Below are 20,503 nucleotides of genomic sequence, written 5' to 3' on the forward strand. Positions count from 1 at the left end.
AACTCCCTAGAGTTGCAGATTCTGAGCTAAAGTATAGCAGGGAAGATGAGGAAAGCAGGGCGAAAATCCATGAATTGAGAGTGACCAGGGACTGCCAGTCTGAATTAGGGAATATTCTAAATTAGATAAACACTTCCTTTTTAAATACATATCATTTCAGTATTTGTAACTTTTATTTGTTGGTTTACTTGCTCATTTCTTTGCTTTGATTTCTTTGCTTTTTTCTCTCACTGATCCTTATCATAACATCGCCTCTGATTAAAAACTAATTTATTAATGAATTTATTTATTGAATGAGTGAAAAAATGTGGATGGTTACTTGGCTAAAATCTTTGTAGAATTCCTTAGAATTGCCTTTTTCTTCAGTGTGTGATAAGGGTGCATTGTAATTTGTATAGGAACTACAATTTTGGAGTAAATGAGTGTCTCCAAAATCCTTAACGGAAACACATAACAAGTTGATCTCTCAAAGTATTAATTTTCCTAGACATACCCAGACCACAGGTATCAGGCACTCTAAGGAATCTGCATTTTTAAAGCCCCCAGGAGAGTCTGATGATTAGGTTTGTGAAGCACTCATTCCACTGGCACATTATTAAATGCTTTCAATGAATAAAGCATCTAAACAGAGTTGCAAGTGAGAATTAACTGGGGACCATTGTCAAAATATTTACCTTTGAATCCTGCCCTAGGGCAATTGAATCAGGGTCTCAGGGAGTGGGGTCTAGATATGCACCTTTATATAAATTACCCCCAAGAGATTTTGGTGAGTGACCACTGTGCCAGTTTTAGCTCAGAATATGCCTGAATTATCCCAGTTTTCTAAACAATGAGGACTTAATCAACAAAACCATACTGCACAAAAATTTAAAAGGGCACCCGGTGTTATGGCAAATGGCAAAGCTGGGGTGCTGTCTAGACAGATGAGATTTGGAGAACAGCTTCCCAAGCAGGCAAGCCAGAGCATTGGCCTCAGCATGAGTACTATTACACCTTGTCTTGGGCAGACCACATCAGCTGTGTTACTTTTCTTTCCCAGCCCCTCAGTATGAGTGGTCTCAGTATGAGTGGTCTCTGAACTGGTGTGGGTTTAGGTATAAGAAATCAGAATGCTAGAAGCACCAAAACAATGTCACGTGGCTAAGTATTAGCCTTTGAGATATTTAAGAGTTTAGTGACCAAGAAAATTTTGGCACCTTCTCTGTGGCATGAGGGAAAAGACCTAGGGTCCATGGATAGAAGTCCTAGAAAGATGGAGTTCAACTAAATAAATATACACTCTAACAATGAGAGCTATCCATTGATGGAATGAGTTTGCCTCTGAAGATAGTGACTTCCCATCACTGGAATTATTAAGCATGGAATGGAATTTGAGGACTTCATAAGAGTGACTCATCTCATATCCTCATGAGCAAAGAATGTACCTTCTAGTACTGAAATTCCATGTAATCCATGATTTCCTTATAGAAAATGTCCCCCAACCAGATTCCACTGAGTGTTATCCCCAGTTTGAGTAAATATAGCCCATCCTGGAGGTTAATGTCTTATTTTTATTTTGTGCTGTCTTCAAAGCCACCTTTGGTCTCTGTTTTTGGCTATCCTCTGAGAGGACCTAAGTAGACACTTCTAGCAACAGAGCGTGTGTTTATTTTGTTGACAATGAATAATCACATCGCCATCTGTCCCATCTATCATCACCAATCGTGATAAGTCAATTAATACCACGCATTTTCCTTGGCACGGCGCAGCAGTCGTTATCTCAAGAGCTGAAGATTAATTGCAGTCTTGTCTAGTGAGGTTATTGTAATTGATGGTAATCATTTGCTTTGTTTTATAAAGCTGTGTGGATGTACGACACAGTCAGCAACTGCATTTTTATAAAAATTATTCATGTCCTACACGGAGCATTCCTGGATGCCTTGTTGGGGGCTGGTGATAAATGAGCATATTCAGGGATTCAAATGTCTCCATTTTTTCAAGAAGGGAAAATGAACCATTTTTAATATGGAAGACCCTTCACTTGCTAATCATGTCTAACTAACTGGTTAGATTATGTCCACTCTAAAGTAGGGTATTTATGAAAAGAAACAAATGCATTAAGTAGGCAAAAGATAGTATTTGAAAAGAATCCTGGGGATGGATGAAGTTCCAGTAGTGAGGCTAGGCAAAAAAGAGGCGTTCTTATTGAGTGGAGGTTGGAAATACTCATTTTGAAAACCTTCCTTAAGTTCTTTCCGAAGGCGCAAGGGAGTGTATATACTGAGACTCGCACCAGCCACTTCGTGGGAAACCTCTGCCAGGTATCCCCGTTCCTGCCATCCATCTTCCCATGTCTCCAGTGTGTTGAGCTCCACAGCACCGCATAGCAGACAGTCTGCTGAGGGGCATGTATATTTAAAATACAGGGTCACGCGGCTTGTATTTGAGGATGGTTCTGGAAGGGGGTTGTGAAATAGCTCTCTCGGGACTGTTTTAAGGAGAGAACACTTGGACAGCTCTGTGGCCGGACACAGTCGCTGCTCCCGCTGAAGGTGAGGTAGGAACATGAGCTTTTCCCGGCTCAGCCTCTTGAGTCTCTGATTCTGCTCACACACATCCGAGCAAGGAACGAGTCCACAGCTATTGCTATGAATGTGGATAAGATTGCTTCATTAAAAGGAGGAACAAAAGTCGTATGTTATTTATTTATGGGTTTGTTTGCTTGTTTGTTTGCTTATCTATTTATTTAGTGGCTCTGAACCAGAATAGGGAATACAATTATCTCCGTGCAAACAACTGAGAAGTGCAGAAAATGCAGGCCCTGTCCCCTTAAAGGAGTCTGTTACTTGCATCCTTTAGACACTGGCTGCACTAAAGCCACACAAATTTGTAGGAATAAGCAACACCAGGTTGTTCTGCAGGGTGCTAGAGTATGAAATGCACTGAGGAGCACATCACAGAGAACCAGGGCCCCATTAGGCACGGAACGGCTCTGGGGGGAGGTACTCAGGCAATGTAATTAGCCCTTTGCCAGGAGGCTGGGACCTCCTTGTAGAGATGTTCATTGACACAAGTGGAGTTTTGAAGGGGAATGAGAATTGGGATGTTTAAGAATAACAGGTACACGGTCATACGTATGGAAGAACTCCCTGAGTGCCGAGGTAAAGATGTTCCCTCTGTTCTGAATGCCAGCTTTCTCTCTCTCTTCCTCATTCGCGTACAGCTCCCCAACCCCACCCCACACCCCAGAACTTTCCAAGCCTCCTCCCCTCCTCCCAGCCAGTGACTCCCAGAGAATCCTCCATATTCACCTATTTCAGTAGTCCGCAAGCCGTAGCCTGTGGGCCAAATTCAGTCGAGTAGCTAAGCATGGTTTACATGTTTAAAGGATTGGGTTTTTAAAAAAAAAAAAAAAGAAGAAGAAGAACGTGCAACAGAGACTCTGTGTGGCCTGCAAAAGCCGAAATACTTACAAAATAATCTGGTCTTTTACACAAAAATGTTGCTGGCCTCAATCTATTAAATTGCCCATCACTGTAGATTTTATAACTGTTTACTCTCAGTTCTCTTGGAACTGGAGTTCTTTGTTGATAGAGATTTTATTTTGATCATCGCTGTATTCCCAGCACTTTGTACATTGTCAGACACATGAGGGCAGAGTCCATAAATGTTTACTGAATGAAAAAATAAATGATCTTCATACACTCCTTCAGGCCAGGGACTTTTTTCACTATTCATCTTTGTATACCATACACCTAGCACAGTACCCACCATACAGTAGGTGCTTAATTGATGTTTGTGGAATGAGTCATTCAATCACTGAATCTATAACTCAATCAACTCTTGGCGACCTAGGAATTCAAAGCTTACAGGAATTTTTTCCTGGAATTTTGGGTGTGTTGTATTCATTGACTATACCAGGAATATGCAGCCTCATTTAAATTGAAGATGGGGTGTTTCAATAAAGGCTGTCCAAAGCACCAAGTTCTATTAGAAACTGGAAAAGAGAAAGAGTGGTTTAGTTCACAGCAACCACTAAGGCGTGTTCGGGGCTTTCTTTGTGAAAGGATTGTACTTTGAGAGATGCAAAATGTATTAACAAGGTACTAACCTAGCCCTATCCTCAGTGTGGTAAAGAACACAAAAGCATTGAACAATTGTCACCTTGGAGGAACAAGGCACAGACTTGAGTCAATTACTCAGCAGCACAATCCAGAACTTGCTCAGGCACGTCCACAGCTGGCTACCGAATCTCACTGCTAACATCTGGCCACTGTTTACGTGCTTCCTGATTTGCTTTTCCTTCCTTCCTTCCTTCTTTCCTTCTTTCCTTCAGCTAACAAATATTGAGTGCCTACCATGTGCTACAGTGAAGAAAACAGATAAAAATCCTTCCTGTATGGTGCTTATAGTCAAGTGAGAATGGACAAGTAATAAATAATAAACATAACAAATGAGTAAATGCATATGGTAAGTTAGAATAAGATCAACACTATGGGAAAAGAAATAGAGTCAGGAGGGATCAGAGCATGAGGAGGGGAGGTAATGAGTTACAAGGGTAAACAGGATCGTCTGTATAAGCTGTGTTGAGAGGATGTCATCTGTGAGGTTGCCATAGAGATGTCTGGGGGAAGGACATTCCAGGCAGAGGTAAGAGCCGCTACCATGGCTTTGAAGTGGGAGAGAGCTGTGAGCGTTCTAGGAAGAGGGAGAGCAGCCCCAACACAGAGTAAGAGAGAGGGCGTGAGAAGTCAGGGAGGTGAGAGTGGGCAGGGCTGCTGCATATCAGGTCCTCTTTGCCTGGACTTTGTATGGACTTTGGCTGTAACTGTCAATGAATTCCAAAGCACAACATAAATTCTCCCATTGAATCACCAACACTAGCTCCGTGAAGTTGCCTCTTGGTATTGTCTCCCTCTTACCTGAAGAACCTAAGGCCCAAGACCATGCAGACAGTAAATGATTGAGGTTGGGCTTAGCTCAGGTCTTCTGATTCATAACATTGATTAACCTAAGCCAAGGTTTACCTACCCATAAACCCCGGAGTAGTGACTACTCGCCTACTCTGGGCCCTAGCCCAGGGGGGACGTTCAAGGATCTGTAGACCATGAGTAAGACCCTGACTTCCCAGAATGTTAGCTCCATGCAGTCACAGAGTAGGTCGTACTTTTTAATATGTCCCCATACATGTGACAGGCACCTGACAGATATTACTGAATAAAAAGATTGAATGGGCAAAATGAAGATAAAAGATTGCAACTTTCAGGGTGCCTAAATTATGCCCAGTATATCATGAATTCAGTTCTGTTGCCATAAGGCAAACCTAATAAAGTTAATGTCAATATCAACAGCAGTTCTAGACATTTTATGTTAAGTTATTCACAAATACGGAGTAAGTGAATTCTTCAGGGTCCCTGGGAGGAGGAATGGAAAAATGGATAGCCAATGTGCTAGAAACATTCTTGTAGATTCCTCATTTCAGCACTGGAATTACTCCCAGGATCAGACCAGGGAATTAGTCTTTGCCAATGCTAGAAGCCAAAGTTCTGGATCCCAGGAGCCAGTCCCACTCAGAGTTAGCAAACTGGCCTTCGAGAAGCAAAGCAAACAGAAGTCAGAAGCCCAGATGGTGGTTGGGCATATTATGATGATGCCAGCAAGCAGATGATGACTGGGATCTAAGGATAGGGAGTCTTCCCTTTGGACATTTTTATAATTGCTTCTGGGAAGGGACAATCCAATCAAGTCAGCAGCTTTCCGAATTGCTAGTTTTAGATGGACACCATGGGGCAGCCAAAGAGAGAAGACATTGCATTTAAAGACAACTTGCTGAGGCAACTCATTATCCCATGGACTCCCATGCTAACCTGCATCATACCTCTGACTTGGTCCTGCCAGGATGTCATTATGACAGCCACCATCCTCCTCTACTGGACTCTAATCTCCTCCCTGGTGTTCCGTCTAAAGCAGGGAAGGAGGTATTATATTACAAAGACATTGTTAAAGACAGGCATTACCTGGGACTTGATCAAGGTTCAGTGTAGAACCTAACTGTTACCATGGAGACCATCAGTGTTCGGCTTTACAAGTGTCGAATGAGGTCTTCCTTTATTTAGTAAACAATGACATTGACGTTAAGGGGGGTACTGGGCCCAACACCTCAACAAACTAGCTGTACTTTTTTCCACCCATTTCCAAAGCCACAGGAATAAAATCAATTGGAAAAGAAAGGTGTGAAGTAAGAATTCAATACTACTCTGACCACTGTCAAGAGTCACTAAAATTTGCAGAGGTTCCACCAAAAATCACATTTCCTACTTCAAGGTATAGACCCGCTATTGAAAAGAACAAGTCTGCTCAAAGCCTCCGTCTGAAGTGTTAAAATTGGAGGTCCATGGAGGTCACCTCTTCCAACCCACTTACTGTACAAAAGAAAACTCAGATGCCAGAGAGGATAAGAGCCCTGCCCAAAGTCACTGAGAGACAGTGGCAGAATTAGGACTGGAACCTAAGTCTCTGGCGCCCTAATTTGAGATTTAAAATTTTTCAGATAAAAATGTAGATTATATACAATCCCAAGATTCAGCAGGCCCTTTGAGATCATCTGGTTTAGTTGTCCCGTAGAGCAGGCGTAGTCTGATAATCAGATTCCCTATCTTAGTGAGCAGAACCCATCACAAGGACGTTAATGCAGCCAGCCTCAAAAAGGCAAAGACATGGACAGATTATTTTATAAGCATGAGCACTCATCAGCATCCATGAGGAGATGGATCTAGAAGTCACCAAATCACCCCAAACAAAAATACCACCCATGTGAGAACTGTAATAGTGCCTGATTGCAAGAAATGTAGAAATGAAAGACTGGAAGACTAAAACAGAAAGTAGAATTCCTGACAGATCCTTTGGTTGGTCTTAATACGAAAAGGCAATCACGAGGACCTAAGAATGTAAGCCATGCTTTTCTACAGTTTGAATCCCCCCTCCTACCCACTCTCCCCAATAACCACCTAGAACAACAGCTCAGTAATATTAAATATAAGTAATCTAGATAATAATATTGCAAAATTAAATCATGAGATGTCTAGCCGCTCCATGGATGTGCTACTATACAATTCAAAATAAGGCCATTTAAAACCCCCAGATTCATTTGCTCTGACATATTGATAAACTTTTGCTGAAACAAAGCTAATCATCTCAATGGTGCCGACTTAATTGCTCGCCAGTTGACGGATAATAAACAGACCTGAGGATTAAAATATGAACTAATTACTGTACTCAATTCCATTTACTTGATTTCATGTTCCATTAATTTTTTGCATCATTTCTGGTAGAAGCCTTAGATTTATGGTCGCCCCAAATGAATTATGCCATTTAGTTGCCTGTGGCATGCTCGTGTTCAGAATTGGTTGGAAAGAGCAGAATTCTGGGCAGTAAATATTTAGCCAAAGCAGCCTAGGATATAGTAAGTGAAGGTCCCAATCCAAATCCGTTCCCAAATACCAGCCAGGGTCAACCTCTATAAATCTATCCCCGTCTCAGCAGTAAAAGGGCAACACTAGGATTGCTCTCATGATTATTCATTGGATCATCTTGTTAGAAGCAGTTGCCTTGGTCCGGAAGAGGGCCACAGGGAAGCCGAGACAAGCGCACGGTGGGGAAGGGACAGTGGCTTGGGAGTCAGACTCTTGTGCCACCAGACAGAGGGTAATGTTTTTACTTAAAAGATCTGCCTTCAACACCCTGTTCTGTCGCCTATTAGCTGTGTGATTTCAGCAAGGGCAAAACAGGGCAAATCACTTAGCCTTCCTTAACCTTTTTAAACTCTTATCTGGGTTTAATAATGCCAGTCCTATATACATGATCAGTTGATTGTGTATTGAGGAAAAGCATTCCTGTGATAGGGCTTCTTAAGCTGCAAAGTACTATGCCAGTCATCTAGTCCAAAATCTTTGCAGAGAAGACCTATAAAGATAATCACAACATACCAAGATGGTTGCTACCATTGGTTTTCATTTGTTGAGCGTGTACCATGACCCAGTTCAGTGTCTTCTCACACCCATTGCTCACAACAAACCTGTGAGCTAACACTTGGAAGCACCATTTTTACAAAAAGGAAAAGAAAGTCAGAGAGATTAAAGAACCTGCTTTCAGTCACATGGTTCATATGGGGAAGAGCGGGGATTTGAACCCAGGTCTCTGGCTTCAGCTATGCAAAGTCAAGGCACCTAACTGGTTCTGCTTCTAAGTAGCTGCTTGATCACGGGCAAGTTCATTCTCTCTAATCACGAATACCCCGTGTGTCACCTGAGAGGATGTTTCAGCCCCTCCCAGTTCTGCACCAGCCTTAAGAATAACCTGCACTTTTTCTGGCTATAAAGTGAGACAGGAGCCTATCTCTCAAAGTGGCACGAACTGCAATGGGAAATAGGACACAGCATCCTTTTGTGCACCTGCCAAGGACTGTAGATTCATTCACCTGCCCCTCTCAGATGGACAGTAACTAGGACGTTACATACAGATGCACAGTGATGTTTTTTTTGCTCTCCTGTCTTTGAAATACAGTAAGCAAGGTATTGCATATCTGTAAATTTGTTTGTGAATAAACACATCTGTTTTCCTCTGCAAAGCATGGGAAACCATATTCCTTAGTCGCAGAGGTGGCTTGGGCAAATACATTTTCCGGTACTGGATCTGTTTGCTGAGCTAGAAATTTCTGGATTGAGTCTTAAAAACGGACCCTGCAGGAGCTGTTTGGCAAAGTGAGCTTAGCCAGAAGATTTTAAATCATACTCCCAGCCAGGAAAAGGGGGAAGGCCCAGCGATCACCAGATACCTGCCTCAGGAATCAGTGCCCCTGCTCCAGGTTTTTCAAAGCAAATAGCTGTGTCTGCTTCAGGAAGGACCAGTCTGGTGGACCCAAACAGCCACCCAGAACAACTATTGTTTCTGTAAGGTCCTTGGTGGGGATCACACATTTCCTGTTGCACCTGCGTGTCTAGGGCTGATGTGTTCCCCTTCCCCCAGGTGACGAGCTGGGACCTTCTTGCACAAGCAGCAGTTAATCGCAGAGGTTAAAATTGCCAGAGTTATTCATTCCTATGTTTGAATCTGGCTTTGTCACACATACCTGTGACCTTGGGCAAGTTACTCAACCTACTTGTCCTTCAGTTTCCTTATTGATGAGACTAACAGCGATGCCCATCTGTAGGGTTCCCCTCCCCAGCTTTATTGAGGTAAAGTTTACCTACAATAAAAGTCAGCCATTTTAACTGTACAAGTCAATATATCGTCATGAATATATAGTCATGTAACCACCACTACAACTATGATCTCGAACACTTTCATCATCACGAAAGGTGCCCTCATGTCCCTCAGCAGTCAATCCCCTGACCCCTGCTAACCACTGATCTGCTGTCACTGTAGTTTTGCTTTTTTCCAATTTCAATGGACTCATACAGTATATAGTCTTTTTTTTTACTTTATTTTTTAAATTATCATACATTTAAATTAACTGTTTTCCTTTGGCATACAGTTCTCTGAACTTTAGCATGTACAGATTTGCATAACCATCATCATAATCAGGGTACAGAACCGTTCTACCCTATAGGGTATTTTTCAGGATTAAGAGGATCAGTGTATGTAAAGTGCTCAGAACAGAGCCTGGCACGCGGTGAGCGCTCAGTAATGGTAGTGTTTATTGGCAACAGTATGCTTCTTCGGGCTCCATCTTTCAAGGTCAGCATTTTTACCCTCTGTCCCCATCTAGGAATCCAGAGTGGTATCCATGCAGGAGGTGAAATTCCTACATTTCACCTTTTCTGATTGCTGATTTCTTGTTGGTATTAATACTCCCTAGAAGAGGGCTGCAGATGTGCCACCCACGGGCCAAGGTGTTTGTCCTCAGAACTGCACCTCTTTCTAGTCATCACTGGGGCCCCATGCAAGCCAGTCAGGCCCTGCTAACACCAGCTCGGACGTGTGGTTCCGGAAATGCATTGGCTGGAGCATGTGCAAGGAAGTGCAATCCCCATCCTGGCCTCTGGGAGCGCCCTTCCCCCTCCCCAGATAACGACTCCTTCTCCTTCCTTCTTGCAAAGATCAGCGGCAAATAGAGCATTTTCTCACGCTCTGGGTCTGAGGCAAAACCTTGATCTGTCTAGATAGGATGATCACATGCTCCTAGGGCAGTCTAGATTGAGGTTAGTTGGTCCTGGTGTCATTGAAATAGCACCTCCTTTTCTCTCAAAAATTCCCCACTTTGTACAATGAATCATGGTCAATCTGTGTCTAGAAGACCTTGGGCAAGCTGCTTAACCTCTCTGGATCTCCTTCCCCTCATCCAGAAAATGAGAGGATTGGAGTAGCTCGGTCAGAGCCCTTCCAGCACCACGGGGCCCAGGGAAGTAAAATCGTCCTGAGTCATTTTATCATCACATATAAACATGGACGGAGGGGGTCGTTGTGCTGTCTGGAGAGTCAGAAACATGGGTCTGCAATAAAATCTTTATGCTACATTGAAGAGGTTCCCCCAAAGATTAAGTATATACTCTCTAAGTGGCCACCATCATATCTCCTTTAAGGTAAAAGCATGGGAAATTAAGACATTTGATGTGACACCAAAAATTAAAGCTGAGCTTGTCCTGCTGACTTGGATATGTCACCTTTACTTGTTAGAATGCCTGAAATACTGAACCTCCTACTGTGTCCCTGTTACCACGGCCACAGTATACTAGCAGTACTAGTAGGCGCGTGCGCACACGCACACAAACACGCACACAATCGTCAGGTGGGGTAATCCTTACCTGTTCCTCCTTTCGGAGGGCAGATCGGAACATGATGATTGGAGTTCGGATGATGCGTGATTAGCGTCCCTGTGTGGCTGGGACTTGCAACAAACACGCACACATTCTACAAGGCTTCAGTCATTCAGCTACCTCCCAGGTAAAATGCTCCTGTGGTTAGTAGGGTATTTTACTAGAAACTACAGGTTCCCCTTGAACCATTTTGCTTTGTGTGTTTTAATTACAATTTAAGTGATTTCTCTACATGGAGCACCCCTAGGAAGAAACCCCAGGAATTATCATCATCCACTTAGGCTTTGTTTCAATTCTGGTCTTTAGAGAGCCAGAACAGTAAGAAGATTCTGTCACCGTAAACCCCTCTGTAAATCCCTATTGGTGTCACTCTTTGCCATCAAACAAAAGGGAGAGGGTTTCTGCTCCAAAAGGCGGTTGCCTGCTTTGCTTTTTAAAACCTCGGGGGCATCCAAACACTCAGTCCCACCAAGCTCTAGTGCTGCTTCTGGAGTATTCATTTAGCTTGATGTACATTATTTTAATTTTCTTAGGGGTGTCTTTACTAGCTGGAGGGTGATTTTTTTTCCCTTAATTAAAGAACAAGTTGATTCCAAAGCACACAGAACAAAACAAGCCCCTTCATACCCTGTCTCGCTTGTCACTTTCTCCTGCTGTTCTTGTTTTTGGATGCTTTTCAGCTTTCGCCCCACCTGCCTTCTCAAGCTGGAAATGGGATGGAATGACAGGGGCTGAGGCCCGTCTTTCAGTGGAACCAACAAGCCCTTGGTTTCAATTCTTTTAATTCCCACGAGCAGATGACGGTTTGGGGGACAGGTAGTGTTCTATCTCTTAGATAGAAAAGCTGTATTATCAGCCAGAGCAATTCAACAAAAATCCATGCAGTTGAGCCAAGAATGGCTCCAGCCTAGGACTGCTCAGTGAACAAACCCAGCCACTGTCCTCACGGAGTTCAGGTCCGCAAGGGCATCTTAGGTGTGGTGCTTTGGGATGGAGGTCACAGGAACCTCACGCAAGCTAAGTGAAGCGACCAAGACAATCTATGGAAAGCCTCTGGGATATGTCATAGAACTCAAGGTCACCTGGGCCAGTAAAGAGCCTGGAAGCCAGAACTGAGACAAGGTCATGACCCTGGGAACTATTCCAACCCCACTTCTGACCTCCACATAGCTGCTTTATTTTCATTCTCTCCATCAGCTGTCCTTTTCTTCTGATTCTCTGTGCCCATGCAGGGAATAAATGACCCCCCCTTAGGCTCCCAAGTTTAGGTCCTCTTGGATCAAGACCACCTGGCCTGACGACTGGCTGACTGGCTCTTCATCCCAATTCCGAGTTCTCCAAGAAGAGGTTTGATTTTTTTCCAGCCTAGATCTGATATCCTCTCTGACCCAATCAGCTATGTGTGTGAGATGGTCATGTAGACAAACAGGTCTGGGGGGACCTGCCCTGGTGGGAGGAAGAGCAATTACATGGAGTAAGCAGTTGCTGTAAGCCATACGGACACCCCCAAAAATGTTGACTGTGGTGGGGAACGTAGTTTTTTCCTGCTCAGCCCAACAAAATCCACACGATATGTTGGACGCAAACCTAGGGGTGGGAGAAGGCTTTCGGACATGAGCAATATCTTGAAAGAGAGGTTATGAATGTGGTTGAAATAGGATGAGAGCATCCCAGACAAATAGCAATAGTACCTGTTAGTAGAAAGAATAAATGTAGTCAATCCCTAGTGTGCTTTCAAAGAATGTAATGTCTTGTGATTGTCACAACAATCTTACTCATCGTGGGGACGTCAGTGGCAAATCAGAGCATGTCACTCGTCTTTCTGGCCGCCAGTGCTGCTCTCCCCCTCCTCCCTTTCTGCCAGTACATAAATCACGGGGGGGGCTCAAACAAGTTTCCCAGGTGGGGTAATCCTTACCTGTTCCTCCTTTCGGAGGGCAGATCGGAACATGATGATTGGAGTTCGGATGATGCGTGATTAGCGTCCCTGTGTGGCTGGGACTTGCAACAAACACGCACACATTCTACAAGGCTTCAGTCATTCAGCTACCTCCCAGGTAAAATGCTCCTGTGGTTAGTAGGGTATTTTACTAGAAATTACAGGTTCCCCTTGAACCATTTTGCTTTGTGTGTTTTGATTACAATTTAAGTGATTTCTCTACATGGAGCACCCCTAGGAAGAAATTACCAGGGCATCAAGCAAACCCACATTCAGATGCCAGTTCCGCCGCTAGCTATGTGCCCTTTAAAAATATTTGGGCTCTTCCAAAATGAGGAAAATGGTAGTAACAATATCAACCTCAGAGGCTTTGTTGTTGGGATAAAACAAGGCAGTGTGAGATCAAGAGCCTTAGCACTGTGCCTGGCCCAGAGATGACAAGAATGTTTCCAGCCCCTTCCCTCTCTGTCTGTTGTCTTCTCCAGGGGTGGGCTGATGAGCTGTCTCTGGTAGAACCACACAGACTTAGGAGGGATGTGGTCTAACACTGGAACAGAATAGTTAAAATAAGGACTCTTCCCAGCCACCGAAAGGGAACATTTCTAAAATAATCAGTGGACCTTTACATGTGTTCTCACCTCTTGCCTGTCAGTTTCCAGAACTCGGAGCAAAAAGAGGAAGAATTGTTTATATTGTTCACAATTACTCATTGGCTTGGAACCACTTTCACTTGCTTGGTATTAAGCCTGTCGAGTGAGGCATCCAGTGGGGCTGATCATCCGAGCTCCCTGTAGCCCACCTTAGTCGGGGACCATCTTATCTGGGCACAGATGATTAGTTTATGACAACTATATCTAATCTCTGTCCCTTCCACAGAACTGAAACAACCCAAGGAATTATTCTGTCCCATGTGTTGACTTAATTTCTTAAGAGCCCCAGATATAGGACGCTCTCCAAAAGCCTTTTGAATATCAAAGTCCAGGATATCCCCATTGGGATAATTTTCTCGTTATTAGTGTTCTGGAAAATGCCAACAGGTGCGAAACACACAGCTTTCTTGGGCAGAGGCTGTGCTTGATCAACACTGCAGGTTATATTATTTAATTTGGGTGCTTGTTTTAATTAAAAGAAAAGTTCATTTATAGTGGACCTTTAATATTGAAGGTGCATTTTTTTTCAACTGGCATATATTCAATTTCTTTTTCAACAGAAAAAAAAAAGAATGTTTGCTTGAGTTAAGAGCTGGGGATCAGGGTTAAATTTGCAAAACCAACTATATCCCTAGCTATATAGTATGATTTGCTTCACTGCAAATACATGTTAATCCCTTAACCTTGCTCAAGACCCTGTCGATTTTCTGGCCAGATTTACAAAACATTTCTACCAGGAAATAATGGCCAGCAAGTTCAGAAAAAGAATCCAACAAGGAAGAAAATATTCTTGCACCACAAGGTTTGACAAAGTCTGATTGGTGTGTTTAATAAGTTCCTCATCAAGGAAACAGAAGAACGACTAATTCAAAATAATGAAAAACACAAAAACTCTGTATAATGAATTATATTTATTCCTCATAGACATGTATTTGAGTTTTTACTGTGTGAAAAATTTTCCCAGCCTCTGGGTTCTAATATGAATAATGAACAATCCATGTCCTTGAGGAGTTTCTGTTCTAGTAAGGAGATATTTAGTGTTTCTCACCGAGTTCTGCGCTAAGAGATGGCACTGCTCGAGGTGGGAATACACAGAGCCGCGGGCAGAGGGTTATGAGCACGAGACTTAACTCTTGCCTCTACTGCTGGGGCTAGCCCTCAGCAAGTTATTTCCCAGGTCTCTGCCTCAGCTTCATCATCTGTAAAATGGGAATAATAATGGCACCAACTTATGCCTCACTGATTATCCTCTGTCCTGATTTGTTGGCCATTTCAGAGAGATGTCTATCTGAGACTTACTTCCTCTTCTCTGGCCACACACATTGGCCTACACTTTGTGTTTTCTGAAAATTAATGCCACGTCAATATCCCCATCATTAGAGAAAACCAGGATTTATGAGATTTAGCAGAAATGGTATGATGCAGAGGAACATACGTCGGCTGCAGTTCTTAGTTTGTTTTCCTGGTCTTTCTGAGCACCCCTTCTCTGCCATTGCTGCATGGCTGTTAAACAGGTCAGCTTGTCTACCCCACTGGAATGCCTCCAGAGAGGGCTGCAGGGGTTGGATATTGGCTGGGTGAGCAAGAGATGGACCGAAAAGATGGCTGTCAAGGAAACCGAAAAAATCCTGGATTTTATTTCTTTCAGGAATACTGGAAACTTCCACGCAAAATGTCAGTTTCTACACCAAAATAGCTTATTCATGCATAGGCTGGTGGAGAACATGATGCAGATGCCTCTTCAGTCACCAGCAAATGAAGAGGGAGCAACAGGATTCACTATTGCTGAACTGTAGGCAGTGACTAAAACAGGGAGAGAGGGGGTTCATTGCTGGCAAACTTGGCAGTGGTAACTGTCAGGGAAAAAAATACATTAAGGAGGTGGAAATTAAGGAGTCATGCAGGCCTAGTGGCTTGTCACGCAGGCCTCGTTAGCTAAAGAAAGTACCCGCGACCTGATTAGACACAAGGGACTTCCTTCTCACCCAGTGCTTGAGTTCCCCTAGCGTTGGGATTACCTGCTCACTCCCTGGGTCTGGGGCATGTGGGGATGTGTGTTGCAAGGTTAAAGGTGATGCAGAAAAAGAGAGCAGGGTAAACAGTCAGAAGTACCAGCAATGAGTACATACTGCTTTTTTAATAAGAAGGTCAAGGTGGGCATCACTGAAAAGATGACATTGGAGCACAACCTGAAAGGTGAGGGGGCCGACCGTGAGCAGAGGGTCCAGAAGAGAATTTCCCCAGAGGAAGCAGCCAGTGCCAAGGCCTAAGGACGATTGTGCCTGGTGCATTTGGGAAACAGGGTGGTGGTCAGTGAGGTGGAGTGGAAGGGCCGTGAGGGCAGAGGCAGAATGGTGGAAGGTGGATCGTGAAGGTTTGGGGGGCCAAGGTGAGGACTTTGGCTTTCCCTCTGGGTGAGAAGGGGGTCACTGGAGCAGAGTGATGTGGTCTGATGATACCAAGCTTGTTCATGTCCTTTCCCAGGAACGTTCTTCCCCCTGCCCTTTTCGTGTCTGACTCCTTGTTACTCAGATCTCAGCCGCAACTGTCCCCAACTACGTGGTCACTCATAGTCACAGCAGCCTGCTTTAATGCTTGGCTCAGCATTTATCACTTACTGATAATTTCCCCCAGGTATCTACTTATTTGCATATCTTCTATCTCCCTTCATTAAAAAGCAAGCTCCGCTAATTCCTCCCCTCTGGAGCATGGGCAGGACTTACTGACTTGCTTTCCAAAGAAAGAAATGGAAAGCGGGGGGAAATGTTTGCTTTCCAGAGGAGAAGCCTGAACCAAGTAGTGAAGGTTAACATTACTGGGGATGCCATGTGGATATCAGCTGCTCCCGGAAGTGACGAGAAGGGTACTCCACCTTTGTGATGGCATCCAAAACCCCATTATCACGGTATAATCATGAGATTTAGCAGAAATGGTATCCCCTGTCCTAGCAGGGGAACAGAACAGATACAGGATATGTTCTCAGACAGACCCAAACTGAGGGACTTTCCATGAAATATCTGATAAGCAGCCTTCAAAAACTCTCAGATCATGAAAAACAAGGAAAGACAGAAGAATTATCAGAGACTGGAGGGGAGTGAGGAGAAAGGACAACTATCTAAGATTGGTCCTGAGAAAAGGTCAGTGGTGAAAAACTGGGGGAAGCTGAATACAGTCTCCAGTTTAGTTAACAATGTTGTGCCGATGTTAATTTCTTCGTTTTGATAAAAGTCCCACAGTCATGGAACACTAAGGGAAGGTGGATGAAGAACATACACAAACTCCCTGTACTGTTCTTACAGTGCTTACATAAATACAAGATAATTTCAAAATAAAAAGTCTGGGAGGAAAGGCAAGCTCTGCAATATCAGGGACACTGTTGGTCTTCTTTTTCACTGCTATGCCCCTAATGTTTAGGATAGTAATAAGAGCTCAATAAATATCTGATAAATCAATACGATGGACGCTCAGCTCAGTAATGATAGCTTAAAAAATGCATGAAGCAATTAAAGTGCTTTGCAAGTCTCTCTTTACAAATATAAAAGAATATTCTTATTATCCCAGTTTGATTTTTAAAAAGGGAGAAAGACCACCCACTTCCTGGGGTATAGCTGCAGAAAGTGACAGCTTAGCTCAGGACCCCTGGGAGCCACGCTATGGGACCACACCATCACTGGGCATCCCTGACCTGCAGCCAACTCTGTTCATAAATATTTTCCAACTCAAAGATTCTGAGACAAGAGAAACTTCATTTAAAAGTTAAAAAAAAAAAAAATCATCTTGGTGACATCTTAGTAATCTGTGTTGATTAAGAATGTGTGGGATACCCCTTTTACCCCAGAGAGTATCATTCTGAAAACGCTTGCCAGAGACTAGAGAAGACCTTTCTTTCTGAAGAATTGAAAATGAAAGCAGGAGATTATGCCCCCTTCTCTCCTCCCGCCACCCCTAAATGCCAGCTTCTCTGTGAAAGGGGTCATTAGAAGGCTCTTATGGAAGTTAGTCCATTGATGGAGTCTCAGCTTCTAGAAATGCTCCTCCTCACAGGTAGTGTGGGGGCATCAGGGACTTAGCAAGTGGCTAAAGAGTGTGCAGCACCCAGGCAAGGCTGCAGCTAATAAACATCACACACCATGGTGTCCACTCATCCGTCCATCTGTCCACCGCCCACCCCTGTACTCAACAAATAGGGGAGCAGCTGATGCAACAGAGAGGCCACTTCGTGAGAATCAACAGCCCTGGGTTCTGATCCCACCAAATGGTTTCATAAATGTGGACAATCCATTTTATTTTGGGGGCCCTCTCCTCTGTCCCATGGGGGCAGATCTCTGGAAAATCTGTAAGTCCTTTTCTGAGTCATTCAAGGTGCATATTAAATATTTCTAATAGCTCCAGAAAGTGCTCAGGGAAGACGATAGACATGCATTGGAAAGCTATGTAGTAACACAAGACACTAGATGGTTAAGTGTAGACAAATAATTCTATGGAATTATTTTAAAAGAAGGGCCATATGCACCCCAATGTTCATAGCAGCAATGTCCGCAATAGCCAAACTGTGGAAAGAGCCGAGATGCCCTTCAACAGATGAATGGATAAAGAAGATGTGGTCCATATATACAATGGAATATTACTCAGCCATCAGAAAGGATGAATACCCACCTTTTACATCAACATGGATGGGACTGGAGGAGATTATGCTGAGTGAAATAAGTCAAGCAGAGAAAGTCAATTATCATATGGTTTCACTTATTTGTGGAACATAAGGAATAGCATGGAGGACATTAGGAGAAGGAAGGGAAGAATGAAGGGGGGAAATCGGAGGGGGAGATGAACCACAAGAGACTATGGACTCTGAGAAACAAACTGAGGGCTTTGGGGGGGGGGGGATGGTTAGCCCGATGATGGGTATTGAGGAGGGCATGTACTACATGGAGCACTGGGTTTTATACGAAAACAATGATTTGTGGATCACTACATCAAAAACTAATGATATATTGTATGGTGACTAACATAACATAATAAAATAAAATTAAAAAAAAAAAAAAGAAAGCCAGGGTATCTCCTGGGGTGGTTCAAGGTCAGGTCAGCCTCTTACTTAAGTGGGACTTATGCTGGACCTTAAGGATGCATCATATTCACATAAACAGGAACAGAAGAGTAGATTTCCAGTCACTCCTTCAAAACCTACATGTTCATTGACATCTCCAGCCTTCATAGGGGCAGGTCCTCTGGTTAGGACAACTGACCCTCCTGCCCTGTATGTCTGCCTGCCAAATCCCACTTCTCCCTCAAGACCCTGTTCAGAAGTGCACCTGATTTCTGAAGATTTCTCTGTGCCCCCAGCCACACCAGCATCACTGTTACCAGCCCCAAGCAGGAAGCGCCTTGGGGCTCCCATAGAATGTGTAAATGTGTCCCTACTACACATCACATTCTTTTACAGCTAAAGAGTCTTTCCATCTCCAAGATGGTTCAAGGTCTTTATCTCTCTATCTCCAGCAAAGGACGTAATTCCCAGCAGAAGCATTCTATAATGAATGAATGAACGAATGAATGAATAAATGAATACATGAATAAAGACTGGCCATCAGCATCTGCCTTCTACTCAAACCCGGGGGACAGATATCCTGGATGAATATAGAAAAAAAAGAGAAATCACAAGAGAAAAAGAATCCTGTCAATGAGCAAACATACCCTCTTTGATGCTAGGGAAGGAGAGAGAAACCAATAATCATCCTTCCCCTAATCAGCCAGCAAGCGGCTCTGGGCTACCTCCCATGCACCTGCTCCCACTTGCTACCGACATAGCAGGAGGACTGCCCTACTGGCCTTGACACTGAGCTGGTTACTGGGAAAGCACTCCATCCTCTTGCTGGTATGCTGGGCAGCAGTGCACACTTCCCTCCCTGAAAAGCATGGCTCGTGCTGATGAAACCTTGACATTTAGTGAAACTAGAAAGAGGAGATGTGCATTCTATTAAAGTTCAAGCTAGAGCCATGGGAAACCCAAGAAACTAGGCTGATTTACTGGTCCTTTCTTAGGTGGGTTATTCAGAAGCTGTTTTCAGAGGGATTCTGGAATGCTCATAAATCTTTGTCCTGTCCAGGTGGGAATCGAGAGGAGCACCCTGGCCAGCCACACTAACATGCATTTGGTCCCACGGGATGCTGCCAAGAGCTACCCCCCATGCCGGGGCAGGGCCTTTGGAGTCCAGCAAATCAAGTTCCAATCCTGCCACTTACTATGTGGCATTGATAAGCCACTTCGTCTCTGTGAGTCTCAGCCTGACCATTTGAAGACTGGGATGTCACTCCTCCCTTGCCAGCTTCCCACCCGTGCTGGCTCCTGGTAGACACTCAACAGTAGAAATTGTCATCATTATCACTACCTATTACTATGCCCTTCATCTTCAGCAAGGATTCGCTGAATGACCACTGGGCTCCCACCAGTGTGCTGGGCCTTGGGGAGGCACAGAGATATTTAAGAGAGGACTTCCATGGAGGAGTTAGAATTTTCCCCAGGTCATCAGGGATAGGCATACTTTACTTTCATTCCCAAACCAGGAAAGGAAATATTCTCTCTTCCATTGCATTTTCAATTGCTGACTCATTCCCTGAGAGAGCAGGTCACTGTTTTTCTGCATTACACAACCATCATAATAATATTCTGAGAAAACAAAAGAAAGGAAAAAGTGGCCCACAGCCCTCCCCCCCCAAAACCAAACTGTTTTTGATTTCCCCAGTTTGGGGTGAGTGAAATTTTATTAGGCAAAGACAGAGACAGCATTTCATTCGGAAGTAGTGGGGCCTCTTTGACCTCATCCAAAAGATGAGGATCTTAGCCCATCCTACACTTCTGTTGGCATTGGCCAGTATTTACCAGAAAAACTCATTCCCAATGTTCGTGTTATTTAAGAGGACGTACCCCAACTAGACCTTCCTAAGTATGTAAACAGAAAACAGTTTCCTTAAGTAGAAAATAAGCGGGCAGGCCCAGATAGTCTCAACACATCTCCCGACCTAGGGGTGTCCTTTATTGTGACAATATTCTTTCCTATCATATTGTATGTTACAGAATGCATGGCAGTGGGGGTCCCTGCTACTCTGTCAGGGCATCGTTGGAA

The 20,503-nt window shown here is 43.8% G+C and overlaps 1 protein-coding gene and 2 non-coding genes across 3 annotated transcripts in view; all 3 read left to right on the plus strand.

The window, feature by feature from the left end:
- CA10 (carbonic anhydrase 10) overlaps positions 1-20,503 on the plus strand; it is a 509,356-nt gene that overhangs the window by 407,356 nt on the left and 81,497 nt on the right. The gene's annotated exons all lie outside the window — the stretch shown is intronic.
- On the plus strand, positions 10,759-10,891 carry LOC118025377. Its single transcript, XR_004683309.1, has one exon. It is a non-coding gene; the product is annotated as a U8 small nucleolar RNA (small nucleolar RNA).
- LOC118025378 lies at positions 12,689-12,821 on the plus strand. The gene has a single exon (XR_004683310.1). It is a non-coding gene; the product is annotated as a U8 small nucleolar RNA (small nucleolar RNA).

The sequence above is a fragment of the Mirounga leonina genome, unplaced genomic scaffold (assembly GCF_011800145.1).
Source record: "Mirounga leonina isolate KUSES-001 unplaced genomic scaffold, KU_Mleo_1.0 Mir_200, whole genome shotgun sequence".
Lineage (NCBI taxonomy): Eukaryota > Metazoa > Chordata > Mammalia > Carnivora > Phocidae > Mirounga > Mirounga leonina.